The sequence below is a fragment of the Rhinatrema bivittatum genome, chromosome 2 (assembly GCF_901001135.1).
Source record: "Rhinatrema bivittatum chromosome 2, aRhiBiv1.1, whole genome shotgun sequence".
NCBI classification, from domain to species: Eukaryota; Metazoa; Chordata; class Amphibia; order Gymnophiona; family Rhinatrematidae; genus Rhinatrema; species Rhinatrema bivittatum.
The window spans coordinates 195,155,963-195,170,143 of record NC_042616.1 but is presented as its reverse complement, the minus strand read 5'-3'; positions in this window follow the sequence as shown (position 1 = coordinate 195,170,143).

Sequence of the window (14,181 nt, the reverse complement as noted above, 5' to 3'; positions counted from 1 at the left end):
TGTTTCAAGCCTAGAGTCTGCTCCACATTTAGTGTGGTCCACAACCAGCCCATGGGCTGTGTAGGGCTGCGGCAGTCAAAAAAGCAAACAGAATGTTGGGAATTATTAGAAAGGGAATGGTGAATAAAACGGATAATGTCATAATGCCTCTGTATCACTCTATGGTGAGACCGCACCTTGAATACTGTGTACAGTTCTGGTTGTCACATCTCAAAAAAGATATAATTGCGATGGAGAAGGTACAGAGAAGGGCTACCAAAATGATAAGGAGAATGGAAAAGCTCCCCTATGAGGAAAGACTAAAGAGGTTAGGACTTTTCAGCTTGGAGAAGAGACGGCTGAGGGGGGATATGATAGAGATGTTTAAAATCATGAGAGGTCTAGAACGGGTAGATATGAATCAGTTATTTACTCTTTCGGATAATAGAAAGACTAGAGGGCACTCCATGAAGTTAACATGGGGCACATTTAAAACTAATCGGAGAAAGTTCTTTTTTACTCAATGCACAATTAAACTCTGGAATTTGTTGCTAGAGGATGTGGTTAGTGCAGTTAGTATAGCTGTGTTTAAAAAAGGATTGGAAAAGTTCTTGGAGTAGAAGTCCATTACCTGCTATTAAGTTCACTTAGAGAATAGCCACTGCCATTAGCAATGGTCACATGGAATAGACTTAGTTTTTGGGTACTTGCCAGGTTCTTATGGCCTGGATTGGCCACTGTTGGAAACAGGATGCTGGGCTTGATGGACCCTTGGTCTGACCCAGTATGGCATTTTCTTATGTTCTTATGAATTGTGGCACAGGGCTCATTCTGTACCTGAATCCTGAACCTGAACCTGAAACCTCAATCTGAACCTGAAATTTGAACCTGAATCTAAAACCTGAACCTGAACCTAAATCTGAAATCTGACCCTAAACTTTTCATCTTGTTCCAAGTCTTTAGTTTCTTCTTAGAAGTTTCAAGTGTTCTGTGCCTTGTCATGTCCTCATCACCAGAGTCATCTTCTGTCCTTGACCTCCATCTGTCCTGACGCTCAAGCCATTCCCAAACAACAAGTCCAAACAACAAGTCCCGCTATCGGAATGGCGGGAGGGCTATCCCAGAGATCAGCATTGCGTTACTGGGTCTCACTCTTGTGCAAGCAGATTCAGCAGAGGCATGAGTGTACCAAGTCTCCTAGTGTACCAAATCTCAAAGTGTTCCAAATCTCCAAGCTTCTGTCCAGCTAGTGCTTGGATGCACTCACCTATGCACAGCGCGTACCTTGGGTACACATACCTCGGGCTACAATACCCCAGGGTTGTACCATAGCACAAGGGCTCACGCTCATGTCCGCTCCTGAGCGCTGTCTGTGCTTGTAACATTACTATATATATTTTCAGCAGAGAAGTGATAGTTTTCAAATTACTAATAGCAGGTCTACAATTTCATTTCTCATTTCTTTCAGCACTCTGGGATGTATACCATCTGGCCCAGATAAATTGCCACTCTTTAGTTCATCAATTTGCCCTATTACATCTTCCAGGTACCCTGAGATTTGTTTCAGTTCTGCTGAATCATCACCTTTGAATATAATTTCTGGCATGGATATCTCTCTTACATCTTCCTCAGTGAAGACTGAACCAAAGAATTCATTTAGTCTCTCTGCTATGGTTTTGCTATCCCTAAGTGGTGCTTTTACCCCTTGATGTGAGTGCTTATGATATTTCCTATTTTCTTCATTAAGATCCCTTTTCCATTTTTGAAAGATGTTCTTTTAGCTATTATAGCTTCTCTTAACTCACCTTTTGACCATGCCAGTAGCCGTTTATCTTTCCTTCAACCTTTTCTAATTCATGGAGTACATCTGGTTAGGGTTTCCAAGATTGTATTTTAAACAATATCCATGCCTGATGTAAACTCCTAATTTTTGCAGCTGTTCCTTTAAGTTTTTCCTAAGCATTTCCTTATTTGATTATAGTCACCCCATCTGAAAGTTAAATGCTGTTGCAGAAGATTTCGTTACTGACCTCTCACCTGTTTTGTCAAATTTGATCGTGTTGTGATTACAAATGCCAAGTGGCTCCAGCATTGTTAACTCTTGTATGAAATCTTGTCTTCCACTAATGACTAGGTCTAAAATCGATTCCCATCTTGGTGGTTCTTATACCAGCTGCTCCATGATGCAGTCATTTATTTCATCTAGGAACATCACCTCTCTAGCATGTCCGTCAACACTGGGCTAAATGAAATCACCCATTATTACTGTGCTGCTGATTTTCTTAGCTTCCCTTATTTATTTTAGCATTTCATTGTCTGTTTGTTCATTCTGGCCAGGTGAATGGTAATACACCCCACTGCTATTTTATTCTCCTTTTCACCTAGAATTTCTATCCATAAAGATTCAGCATTGCATTTAGTTTCCTGCAGAATTTTTATCATGTTTGACTAAATGCCCTCTTTAATATATTGTGCCACCCCTCCACCAATTTGATCATTCCTTTCATTTTGATATAATTTGTACACTGGTATTTCAGTGTCCTGTTGTTATCCTCCTTCCACCAGATCTCTGAGATGTCAGTATCATCCTCTTCATTCAGTGCTATACACTCAAACTCTCCCAGCTTATTTTGAGTCTTCTAGAATTTGTATTCAGACATTTCAAAATATATTTTTGTTTGTACTAACAACCTGCTTATCAGTTGGTAGGGGTAATTTGGAACTTTTCTGCTCTATCTGCTCTTTACTTAAAGGCACTGGTTCAGTTTAGCATTTATTACAACCTCTCTACTGGGATGCCTTAAATTCCCCATTCTCTTAGTATCCTTTAAAGATACATTATTCCAAACCATGCACAACTGAGCGACTTTTGGCTTTTACCATCATCTAGTTTAAAAGCTGTGCTATCTCCTTTTTAGGTTAGCGCTAGCAGCCTAGTTCCACTCTGGTTAAGGCCTCCCTTCCCCAAAATGATGCTCAGATCCTAACAAACCTAAACTCCTCTTTCTTGCAGCATCATCTCATCTATGCATTGGAGCTCTGCCTGACTCTGGGGTCCTGTACATGGAATGGGAAGCATTTCTGAGAATGCTATCCTGGAGGTTCTGAATATCAAATTTCTACCTAAAATCCTGCCCTTTCCTATGTTGTTGGTACCCACATGTACCAAGACATCTGGATCCTCCCCAGCATTATCCAAAATCCTATTTATGTGACAAGTGAGTTCCGCCACCTTCGCACCAAGCAGGCAAGGTACTAAACAATCCTCATGTCCACCAGCCACCTAGCTATCTACCTTCCTAATAATCGAATCACCAACTACTACGGCCATCCTAATTCTTCCCTCCTAGGCATGTGCCCCTGGAGACATATCTTTGGTGCAAGTGGATAATGTATCAGCTTGAGCTCAGGTTCTAGCTACAGAATTATTTCCTGTGTCTCCAAGGTAATCTTTCTCCTCCAAGGCAGCACAAGGGCTGCTGGATTGGAGCTCTAGTATGTACCTGAAAGTCTATATATATCTCTCTCTCCCTTTGCTCCTCCAGGGTCTACCACTCTAGCCTACAGAGATCAAACTTGTTCTCTGAAGGCTAGGAGCTCTTTGCACTTAATGCACACATACAACCTCTCGCCAGTTGAGAGATAATCATACATGTGGCACTCAGTGCAAAAGTCTGGAAAGCTTCCCTCTCATTGCTGGACTACCATTGCCATCTTTAAAAGTCTTTATCATATCCACCCGCCCTTCTTTCCTCTAGGGTATACATATTTAAGTCCTTAAGTCTCATCTCATATGTCTTTTTATGCAGGCCCAACACCATTTTGGTTGGTTTCCTCTGGACCACTTCTAGTCTATCTCTGTCCTTCTTAAGATATGGCCTCCAGAACTGAACACAGTACTCCAGGTGAGGTATGATCACCTTCTTTTTCCTGCTGGTTATGTTTTTAATAGCTTCTAGCATTTTTTCTGGCAAGGTCATCAAGCTCACTGGTCTATAGTTTCCACGGATTACCTCTGGATTCCTTTTTTTTAAAAACTGGTGCTCCATTGATTTGCTCCAGTTTCTCCAAAATCATCACCATCAATGATATTTTCAGGTGTGGATATCTCCCAAAACTCCTCCTCCATAAAGTCAAAGCAAATAGTTAATTTAATTTTTGTCCTACAGCCTTGTCCTCCATGAGTGCTCCTTTTACTCTTTGTCTATCTAGTAGTCTAACTAACTCCCACACAGGCATCTCGCTTTCAATATACTTGAACAAGTTTTATTATTAGTTTTTGCCCTTTTGGCAAGCTTCTTTTGAAATTCTTTCTTGGCCTACCTTATTAATGTTTTATATCTAACTTGCAATTGCTTATGCTCTTTCCTATTTTCCTCATTTGGATCTACTTTCCATTTTCTGAAATATGTCCTTATGACTTTGACTGCTTTTTTGATCTCTCCATTTAATCATGCTAGCAGTCATTTTATCTTGATTCCAAGATATTTTCAAACAATGTCCACACCTCATACAAACTATTAACCTTTGCAACCTCTCCTAATAGGATTTTTTTATAACTAATTTCCTTATTTTATTGTAATCTCCCTGTGGTAAAACATGAGTTTTGACTTATTATTTATTATCTATCATATAAAATTCCTTTTTATTTATTTATTTGTTTAAAATTAATTTATTTATCACCTAACAGATTAAGAATCTTCCTAAGTGATTTACAACACAATTAGAACAATCGGTTACACAATTTCTTCAAGGATAACAAATAAACATTCTTTACAATATAAATCCATTAACCTTGTGAATGAATAATATAATTCATTAGGCAGGTTTTTAAAGCCTTCTCAGATTTTAATAAATTGATACTTTAAGAACATTTTTTTTTCTGATGATCTTGAGCTGGACAGCAAGTAGTAGCATATCAATACAGTGTTCCATAGGCACCAATAGCTGGAGCTGATGGGGTAAATCCCAGAGTCAGAACAAGACAATGATGCCACTTTGCTGTCGAGGCTCCATTAGAGAGACTGTTGGGACTGGTTGACAGAGTGACAGTTGGAAACAGCTGAGAGAGAGAGGAGATACCATTTCAGCTGAGATATATAGCTGTGAGTGGACAGCAAAACGTTACTAGGGCTTCTCAGATTTGACTGAGAAAGATAAACCTTTGAACAACAGACAGAAATGATAAGTATAGTAGTTAGTGTTATTGTCAAAATTAGTTTTTCCCCATGTTCGCAGTTTGCAGAATTTTAAAACTTTTTTGAGTTTACTGTAAATCCTGTTTAATAATCCTGGCTTGATCCTGGTATGGTGTTGGACCCTTCTCCTGGCTTGATCCTGGTATGGTGTTGGACCCTTCTCCTGGCTTGATCCTGGTACGGCTTTGGACCCTTCTCCTGCTTTGACCCTGGACTGGACTCGGACCCCGCCTGTGTATCGAACCTCAGATCGGCTTTGGACTCTTCTACGACTCCGTCCTCAGACTGCTACAACCTGCTGGAGGCGCCAGCCGTCTGGAACCCATGACCTGCAGGAGGCTCCTGCATCCAGACCTTTCTACAGTCTTCAGAGGAGTCGCCTAAGTCCCAGCGGCCGGACCCCTACAGGCTCCTCCTGGGGGGGTTGGGTGATTCCAGGGTGAAGCCTTCTATCAAGCCTCTCCAATCCGAGTGGCCTCGCCCTTCGACAGTAGCTATCTACCTCGAAACAGGGGGCCACTTTCATAACATTGCCATTGTGGAGAGTATCCTAGATCGAAAAGTCTAGTTTGACATCTGGTGATAAAGCTTCATAAAAACTCTTCCATATAGAGAGGTATTCAGCCTGAACTTTACGCCTCAGCAGACAAACATAATATCTTTCCATTTACATAAAAATATTCATCATGTTCCTTCCATAAAGAAAAAGAAGGAGAAGATTCTGTTGCATCCGTCGATCGCAGACGGCTGCGACCGCTCTGCCTTACCTCTTTTTCCACCCTTTTCCTCCTCTGTGGGCAGGATGGCTGCCTCTGGCCATAAGTGCCAAAACCCTCGGGTTCTCCAACGCAGCTTAGGCATCCCAGTCCACCATGCTCTTTCCCATGGTCTCCTAGGGCACGCGCACGCACGTTCCCCTCGCCTAAATACACGTCATGGTGGGAACCTCAGGGGCGTCCCCACCGCATGACGTCAGTACCTCTGGGTATTTAAGCCTCCACTACGCTACCTTCGTTGAATTAGCAAGGACTTCAGTTTAGTTACTCTGACTGCTCTAAGCTGCCTGCTTAGACGCCTCTCTACCCTATGGGGAATCTCGCTCTGACGAAGCTCTAGGCACCCACTCCTCGGAGGTCTCTCGCTTCCTACAACCCCTCGGAGTCTCTACTAACTAGACAACTGCTTCTCAGGGGTCTTTTCTCTATTTCATTTCAGGATCTTCTGCACTATTTGGTACTCACTCCTCGAGGGTCTATCAGTCCAGTTTATCCTGCACCATGGACCTTCAGTCCCACCATCTCCTTTACCAGGAAGATGTCCGCACTACGCTCCTGTGAGTACCTCTGCGATCCAGTTCTCCAACTCCACCCACCAGGCTGTCTATTCCCACACTCTGGGCCCCTGCCTATCTTGAACATCTGGGTGAGACTTCTACATCTGAGACTGTCTGAGTGTATTGGCACTTTGCTGGACTTCAGTGCCTTTCTTTCCTGCCTCATACCATCTATCTACAGCAGTACAATAAAGCTTTCCACTTACAAGTGTCTGCTCTCTGAGTTTAGCCTATCGCTGTGGTTCCCCATGGGGCCCCTCCCCGTGGGAGAAGTCATCTCCACTGCAACTAAGGGTCTACACATGCCCCAAACAAAACAGATTCAATGGTCCATTCTGTTAATACACACATGCCATTAGGAAAGCCACAGAACTAAAAACATACTGGCTTCTTGTAATAGATGGGTCTACAGATCTTAATGTTTCCAACCCACTCAATAACAAAACATTCCCTTGAAATGGCAACTTAATAGATGTACATTTTGTTATGTATATAAAACCTTTTCCCAAAATGAAAATTCTTGTGACAGGTCAGAAAAAGATGAACAAAGAATCTTTTTTCCAATTTATATTTGTGACATTCATTTGATTCTACAAATCTCATTTTATGTAAACATATCCAGACAACTTGACAGTGATGTAGAATTTTAAATTGCATTTCTTGAAGGTGCACCACCACTGGTAGCTGTTATGCTCAGGCTTGTGAACCCTTGGGCCAATGGGAGGATGGTACACCTTAGGAGAAGATCCGTAGGTTCTCCCGTCGGGTGGCGAGGCAGAGCAGAAGACGTGACCAGCTGACCCTCGGCACTGGAGACTGAGGCGACTGTGGAGGCAGACGAAGAGTCGTGACGTTGAAGAAAGGAAGTGTGTCTTCACCACTGGAAGTCTGCGGTCCCCCCAGGAGGATCCCCTAGGAACCCAGGCTGCTGGGACTTAGGTGGACCTTTGAGAGGTCAAGAAGCTCGGTGCAAGGGCTGACTGGAGCCTCACCCCTGGAAGCCTGCGGTCCCCCCCGGGAGGAGCCCGTAGGGACCCGGGCTGATGGGACTTAGGCGGGCCCTTGGAGACAATGGTCAAGAAGAGGTCCGAGGTCAGGTGCTGAGGTCAGTCCGAGGTCACACACCAAGGGATCACCGCTTGCCAATCCGAAGTCAATACCAGGAATCACCGCTAGCCAATCCGAAGTCAGGAACCAGGAACACCAAGAAGAAACAGGAACAAGGATCCAAAGCACAAGAACTCGCTGAAGCAAGCAGACCTGACTAACCACGAAAGTTGCCAAGTCAAGGAATGAGCAGAGGAAGCCGCCCTTTATACTTCCCCTACTCTGGCTGATAGGGAACAGCTCAAGCTAGTTAAAGGGACTAGGTCCCTTTAAATCTGTCAAGGGGGCGCGGCCTTGCACCTAAAGATGATGGCGGCCATCTTGGATTTCCTCCACGGAGGAAATCGTTCCTGGACGCCGCGAGGGGGGAGCAGGGATGGCTCCCCCTGTGGCGAGCAGCACAGGGACCCATGCTGGAGTGACGGGCCTTGAGTCAGGGCCTTCCCCCAGGACTCCCGCAGCGGTTTGCCATCGCGGGCAAGGTAGGGGACTGCGGTCGTGGCCTACCACGGCCGCGGAACACAACAGTAGCTTCTAAACTTCCCAGAATATAAGCCCCAAAGCTTTCATTGTCACTGTTCTACCAGCTTACCTCTGCCCATAGTCAGCTAAGCCAATTAAAAAAGGATCTAGTTTAGATTTATTAAATTGATACTATTTAACTATTGAGTTTTTCCTCCTAGCAATCTGCTCCATCTCATTTGCCAGCTTAAGCTCCAGTTTAATATCTGCAGACAACCCCAAGGAATGAAAATAGTGTCTCACTAGTAAATACCCAAAGAAATGTGTCTTTGGGATGTGAAAAGTATCTTGCAAGTGCAGAAAACTAGTAAAAATGCCCATCTCCTTATCCACTAATTGTCTCAAGGAAACTATCCCCCTGATTTTCCAATCCACAAAAACCTTACTTCCAAGCCCTGGGACAAAAACAGGATTATTTAAAATTGGGAGATAGTCCCATTAGACTTCCCAGATTTCTCCTAATTTGTTTCCAGGCCCCCATGACAGTGCAGGCAGTAAATGAATCAACCCAAGAGGGATAATGGTTTACATGTTTCCTCTAACAAATGAAATGCATCATATGTGAATTTACCCCCCATAACTCACCCAATCACCTCATGTGGCATGTCAAATTATATAAGAAAGTTCTGAACATCAATACTGCCCCCATCTATGTTGCGAGTTTATTTATCATATCCAATTTTAGGTTGCTACCCTCTCCATAAAAAGTGAGTGACCATAGCTTTGAAGTGGGCTAGGTCTTGGGAGGATAGCCAGCATGATAACATCTGTAATTGCTATAGTAATTTATATAAAATAACCATTTTAAATAAGGCATTCCTGCCCATCAAAGATATTGACAAATCCTTCCAGATCTGCAATAGGTGTTCAAAGCTCTCTATTAAATCCTTAAATTAGCCTTATATAGCTACGTTAAGTCCCTAAGAACCCACACACCTAGATATTTAATTTTAGAAGACGCCCAGAGAAAAAGAAAATTCTCTCGCCACTCATCCATCAAAGTTTTGTGTAACGGTATGGCTACTGTCAACCCTGCAAAAGCTTGGAAATCTAAAAAAGAGTGCATAACCAGGGATATAGCAGAATTAACATTAGTTAAAAATAATAATATGCCATCCACAGACATATTTTTAATTCCCTCGGTCCAATATGTATCCCTTTTAACTCCTTAACCTGCCACAATTTGAGGGCTAAAGGCTCAAGTGTAAGCACAAACAATATTAGTGACAGCAGACAACCCTATTGCGTGCTACCCTTTAAAGAAAAAATGTCCGACAGGGAGCCATTTACTAATAAACAGGCTGTAGGATTTGTATAAAACAACTTAATCCAATCCAGAAAGAGACCACCTAACCGATATTGTTCTAACATCCATAACATGTACATCCAATTAACCTTATCAAAGGCTTTTTTTTTGCCATTAAGGCTTAGCACCATTCTCTCCAGAAAACACCCTAAAACTTTACTTAAAACAGCCAACAATTTGCGTACATTATTCACCCCATACCTGCCAGTCACAAAACCCATCTGATCTTCCCCTATCAGAAATGGTAATATCCTACCTAGACGAGCTGCCAGTATGGAAGCTAGCAGCTTAGCATCAACATTTAAAAGGCAGATAGAGCAATATGATGTGGGGTTACACAAGTCCCTCCCTTTCTTGGGCAATACGATGATAATGGTCTCGTTCATAATAGATGTAAAGAATCTGTGGATCAGTGCATGATTCAACATTCTTGTTACTGGTGCTAATATTTGAAATTTAAGTATTTTAATAAATTCAGATCCTAGAGTGTCATTGCAGACTGCTTTCCCCAACTTAAGCCTAGAAATAGCTCAAAATACCTCTTCCTCACAGATTGGCCTATGTAGTTTGACTACCTGCTCCATGGAGACCATGGGAAGAGACAGACCCTTAAAAAATGCACCTTGCTTGCCCACATCATAGGTCCCTGTATCATATGAAATTTGGAAAAAGGATAGAAAGATTTCCAACACCTTTACCATCTCTATGATGGGGGTCCCCTTTCCCATCCTTCAGACCCGTGATATGTCTTTTGCCGAATCCCTTTTGTTAAATTTGCCAAGAGCCTGCCCGCTTTATATCCAGATTTGAAGAGCTGGAATTTCAAATGGTTAATAGACCACAAGGCCTTAAGATGAAGCAAATGATTTAATGTGGCCCTAGTTTCATTCAGCATTTTCTTATGTTTTTCTGACATAAGATGTATGTGTCTCATTTCCTATCTTGTAACATACTAGTAAGGAACAATATCTCAGCATCTCATTTTTTCCTCTGTTTGGCCACATAAGCAATGATCTCTCCTTTCATTACAACCTTTCCGGCTTCCCAGACTAAAGTAGCAGCTAAATCTGGCATGGAGTTCAACCTATAGTATTCCTCCCATTTACTTCATAATATTTTGCAAAATTCTTCATCTTCAATCAAACAAGCACTCATTCTCCAGTTAGGAGGTTGCTCTGCTCTGCCTCTAAATCTCAATATCTGAAAGATGGGCATGATCAGATATAGTGTTTACCCCAATGGTGGAATTAAAAACTATGGGGAATAGTCTTTCAGAAAGAAGGATATAATCTATTCTAGAATAGCTCTGATGCGGATTAGAATAAAAGGTAAAATCCTTCTCCCCAGGATGTAATGGTCTCCAGATATCTAACACCCCCAGTTCTTTCATTAATACGTTCATCCCTTTTTGATGTTCCTGAGTTTTAGGAGGCCTAGGTGGTCTGCAATCCTCTGCATGTTGAAATCAGCCCCTAATACCAAGTGATAATCAGAAAAAGAAAGATTTTAAAACCATCAGTAATGATGGCCAACAGTTTTGAGATGGGGGCAGGATATAAATGAAATAACATTGCCGACAAAGCCAACCCTTGCGGCACCCCAACTTTTAACAGTTGGAGCGAGGATGATTGTTGATTAAATCTAATAGATTGATAACGACCAGTAAGATAGCTATTGAACCAAGAGAGGTCTGTGCCTGATATACCACATTCTCGTAGACGAAATAAGAGAATCTGATGATCAACAGAATCAAACGCAGACATAATATCTAGTGAAACCAAGAGGAATTGTTGTCCTCCATCAAGACTACATTTGACTGGGTCAATCAATGAAATAAGGAGTAATTCGGTACTCAAACCACGACGAAACCCGAATTGCTGAGGATTTAAAACTTCCTTGTTCTCAAGATAATCTGTCAATTGTTTTAAAACAATACCTTCAATGACCTTTGCAATGAGAGGGAGTGAAGAAATAGGCCTATAATTCACTAAGTTGTTAACATCTGAATTTTGTTTTTTTAATAACGGCTTAACTAAAGCTGTTTTCAAAGCATTGGGCAATTCTCCAGTTGATAAGGAAGTGTTTACTATGTATGTAATAGAAGCTTTCATTAGATCAAATATGGTTCTAAAGGTCACAGTAGAAACATTTAATATAGGACACATGGGGCAGATTTTATAAAACTACGTGCGCGCATACTTTTGTTCACGCACCAGGCGCAAACAAAAGTACGCCGGATTTCAATAGATACGTGCGTAGCCACGCGAATCTTTTAAAACCCTGGGTCAGTGCGTGCAAGGCTGCCCAAAATCAGCAGCCTACGTGCGCCGAGCCGCACAGCCTGCCTCCGTTCCCTCTGAGGCTGCTCTAAAATCGGAGCGGCCTCGGAGGGAACTTTCCTTCCAACCCCCACACCTTCCCCTCCCTTACCCTACACCTAACCCACCCCCCCCAGCCCTATCTAAACCCCCCCTACCTTTGTTGCACAAGTTACGCCTGCCCAAGGCAGGCGTAACTTGCGCGTGCCGGGCCGGCCGCCGGCACGCCATGGTCCGGTCTGGGGGCTGGTCCGGAGGCCGTGGCCACGCTCCCGGAATGCCCACGATGATGCGCCGGCCGCAACATGCCCCCGACATGCCTCCCCGACATGCCCCCAATGACTCGCCGGCCACGACACGCCCCGACACGCCCCTGATATTTAGCAAACATATCAGCTGAAAGTGTAGTGGAGCTCATATGTTTAGCCTTCTGAGCTTCAGTTAACTTGTGCACCAGATTAAATAATGCTTTGGGACTGTTTCCTAACTCATTTATTTTTTCGAGTAGTACTCTTTTTTTAGCTTTAAGCGTATCTATTTTGATATTTTGCTAGGGATGTTCTATAAGGAGATGCATTCTCAAAAGAGGGATGCTTTGACCATTTACGCTAATTTTTTTCTCAAAAGTTGATGAGGCAGAATTAAAGATGGAGTATTCCAAGATTGGAATTTTTTCCTTTTATTTTTGGAGTATGAAAAAGATTTCAAAGGAGCGATATTATTCAGAGTAGTATTTAAATTTGTTGACCATTCCTCAAAATAGTTATTGATATCATTAACTTCTGAGGGATCATGAATTAAATTAAGAGCTTCTTTAAGTTTACTAGTGTCTACAAATGATCTTTTAGAGTAACTACAACAAGAATTGTAAGCACTAATTTCCTCTTGTATACCCTTTAAGGAAAAACTAATCAATGAATGGTCAGACCAAGGAACAGACTTCACATCCGGAGTATGAATTAACTGAAAATTAGCACAGTCACTAGATCAAGAATATTACCCAAACGATGTGTGGGTATATGAATTACTTGAGACCATCCTAATGAACCTAAAATTGAATATCATTGAATAATTGAATTTGATTATCTTCTGAAATGTGATTAAATGGTAAATTAAAATCACCTAGTAAAATCATATTACTCAAACTGGTTGGGACTAATAATAGCTGCTCAAACAGCAAAGATAGATTTGACTGTAGTACTTTAGGTGGACAATAGACAAGACAAATGGAAAAATTTGAGGAATAAACAAATAATTCCTGGTTCAATGCTCCACTAAGATTTTGAGATTTCATATTTAAAGATTCTTTAAAAATAATCAGTAACCCTCCTCCCCTTCCCTTTGCTCATGGCTGAGAAAAAAAATAGCCTAAGGGGCAAATCTGATTAATTGTGACTATATCTGAATCATTTATAAATATATTAAAAAGCACTGGTGCAAGTACAGATCCCTGAGGCACTCCACTGTTTACCTTTTTCCACTGTGAAAACAGACCATTTAATCCTACTCTCTGTTTCCTGTCTTTTAACCAGCTTGCAATTCACAAAAGGACATTGCCCCCTATCCCATGACTTTTTAGTTTTCTTAGAAACCTCTCATGTGGGACTTTGTCGAATGCCTTCTGAAAATCCAAATACACTACATCTACTGGTTCACCTTTGATTTTCAGTCACCCTGAGATTGTCGTGGATTAGTATAGAGAAGATGTAGGGGAAAAGAACATACAAACTTTCTCCTCTCTCACATACATATACAAAACCCTTCTATCCTCTCTTCTTCTTACTCCCTTATTCATTCATTCTTCCTTCCCTCTCACTCACTCACCCCTCTTCCCTTCCTCTCAGTTACTCACCCCTCCCTCTCTCTCAGGTGCCCACATATACATGCTGGTTCGTGCCTCCCTCTCTTTCAGACAGACAGACACAGACATGCCTTCCCTTTCCTCTCAGTCACTCACCCCTCCTTGCCATACTAGTTAGCTAATTTCAGGAAGCCAAATCCGGTCACACAAATAGCAGGCCAAATTTCCACAAAGGCTATTTCAGAAGTTTCCAAACAGCTAGCCTTCAGGTTATCAAAAAGAAGTGTACCAACGTACTTCAGATTTGCTCCAGATAAGTGTTCTACTGTCAAAGATGTTATCATAGCAGATATTTTATCATACCCCCCAAGCTGGCAGCAGATCATAATAATCTCTTTCTGGAGGTGATCCTGAGCAAAGAACTACACGTCCCATTATCCCTCGGATCCAAACACCAGGGGTTTCCACACTGTACTTTAATAATCCTCTCTATGTAGATTATAGTAGATCTATGAGACAACAGTCTGCCACACTTGTATTTGCTAAAAGAGAACATAGTTACCCAATGGATTATAATTTTTTTGTATTATTTGTGATATAGTCTGCAGATGAGATCG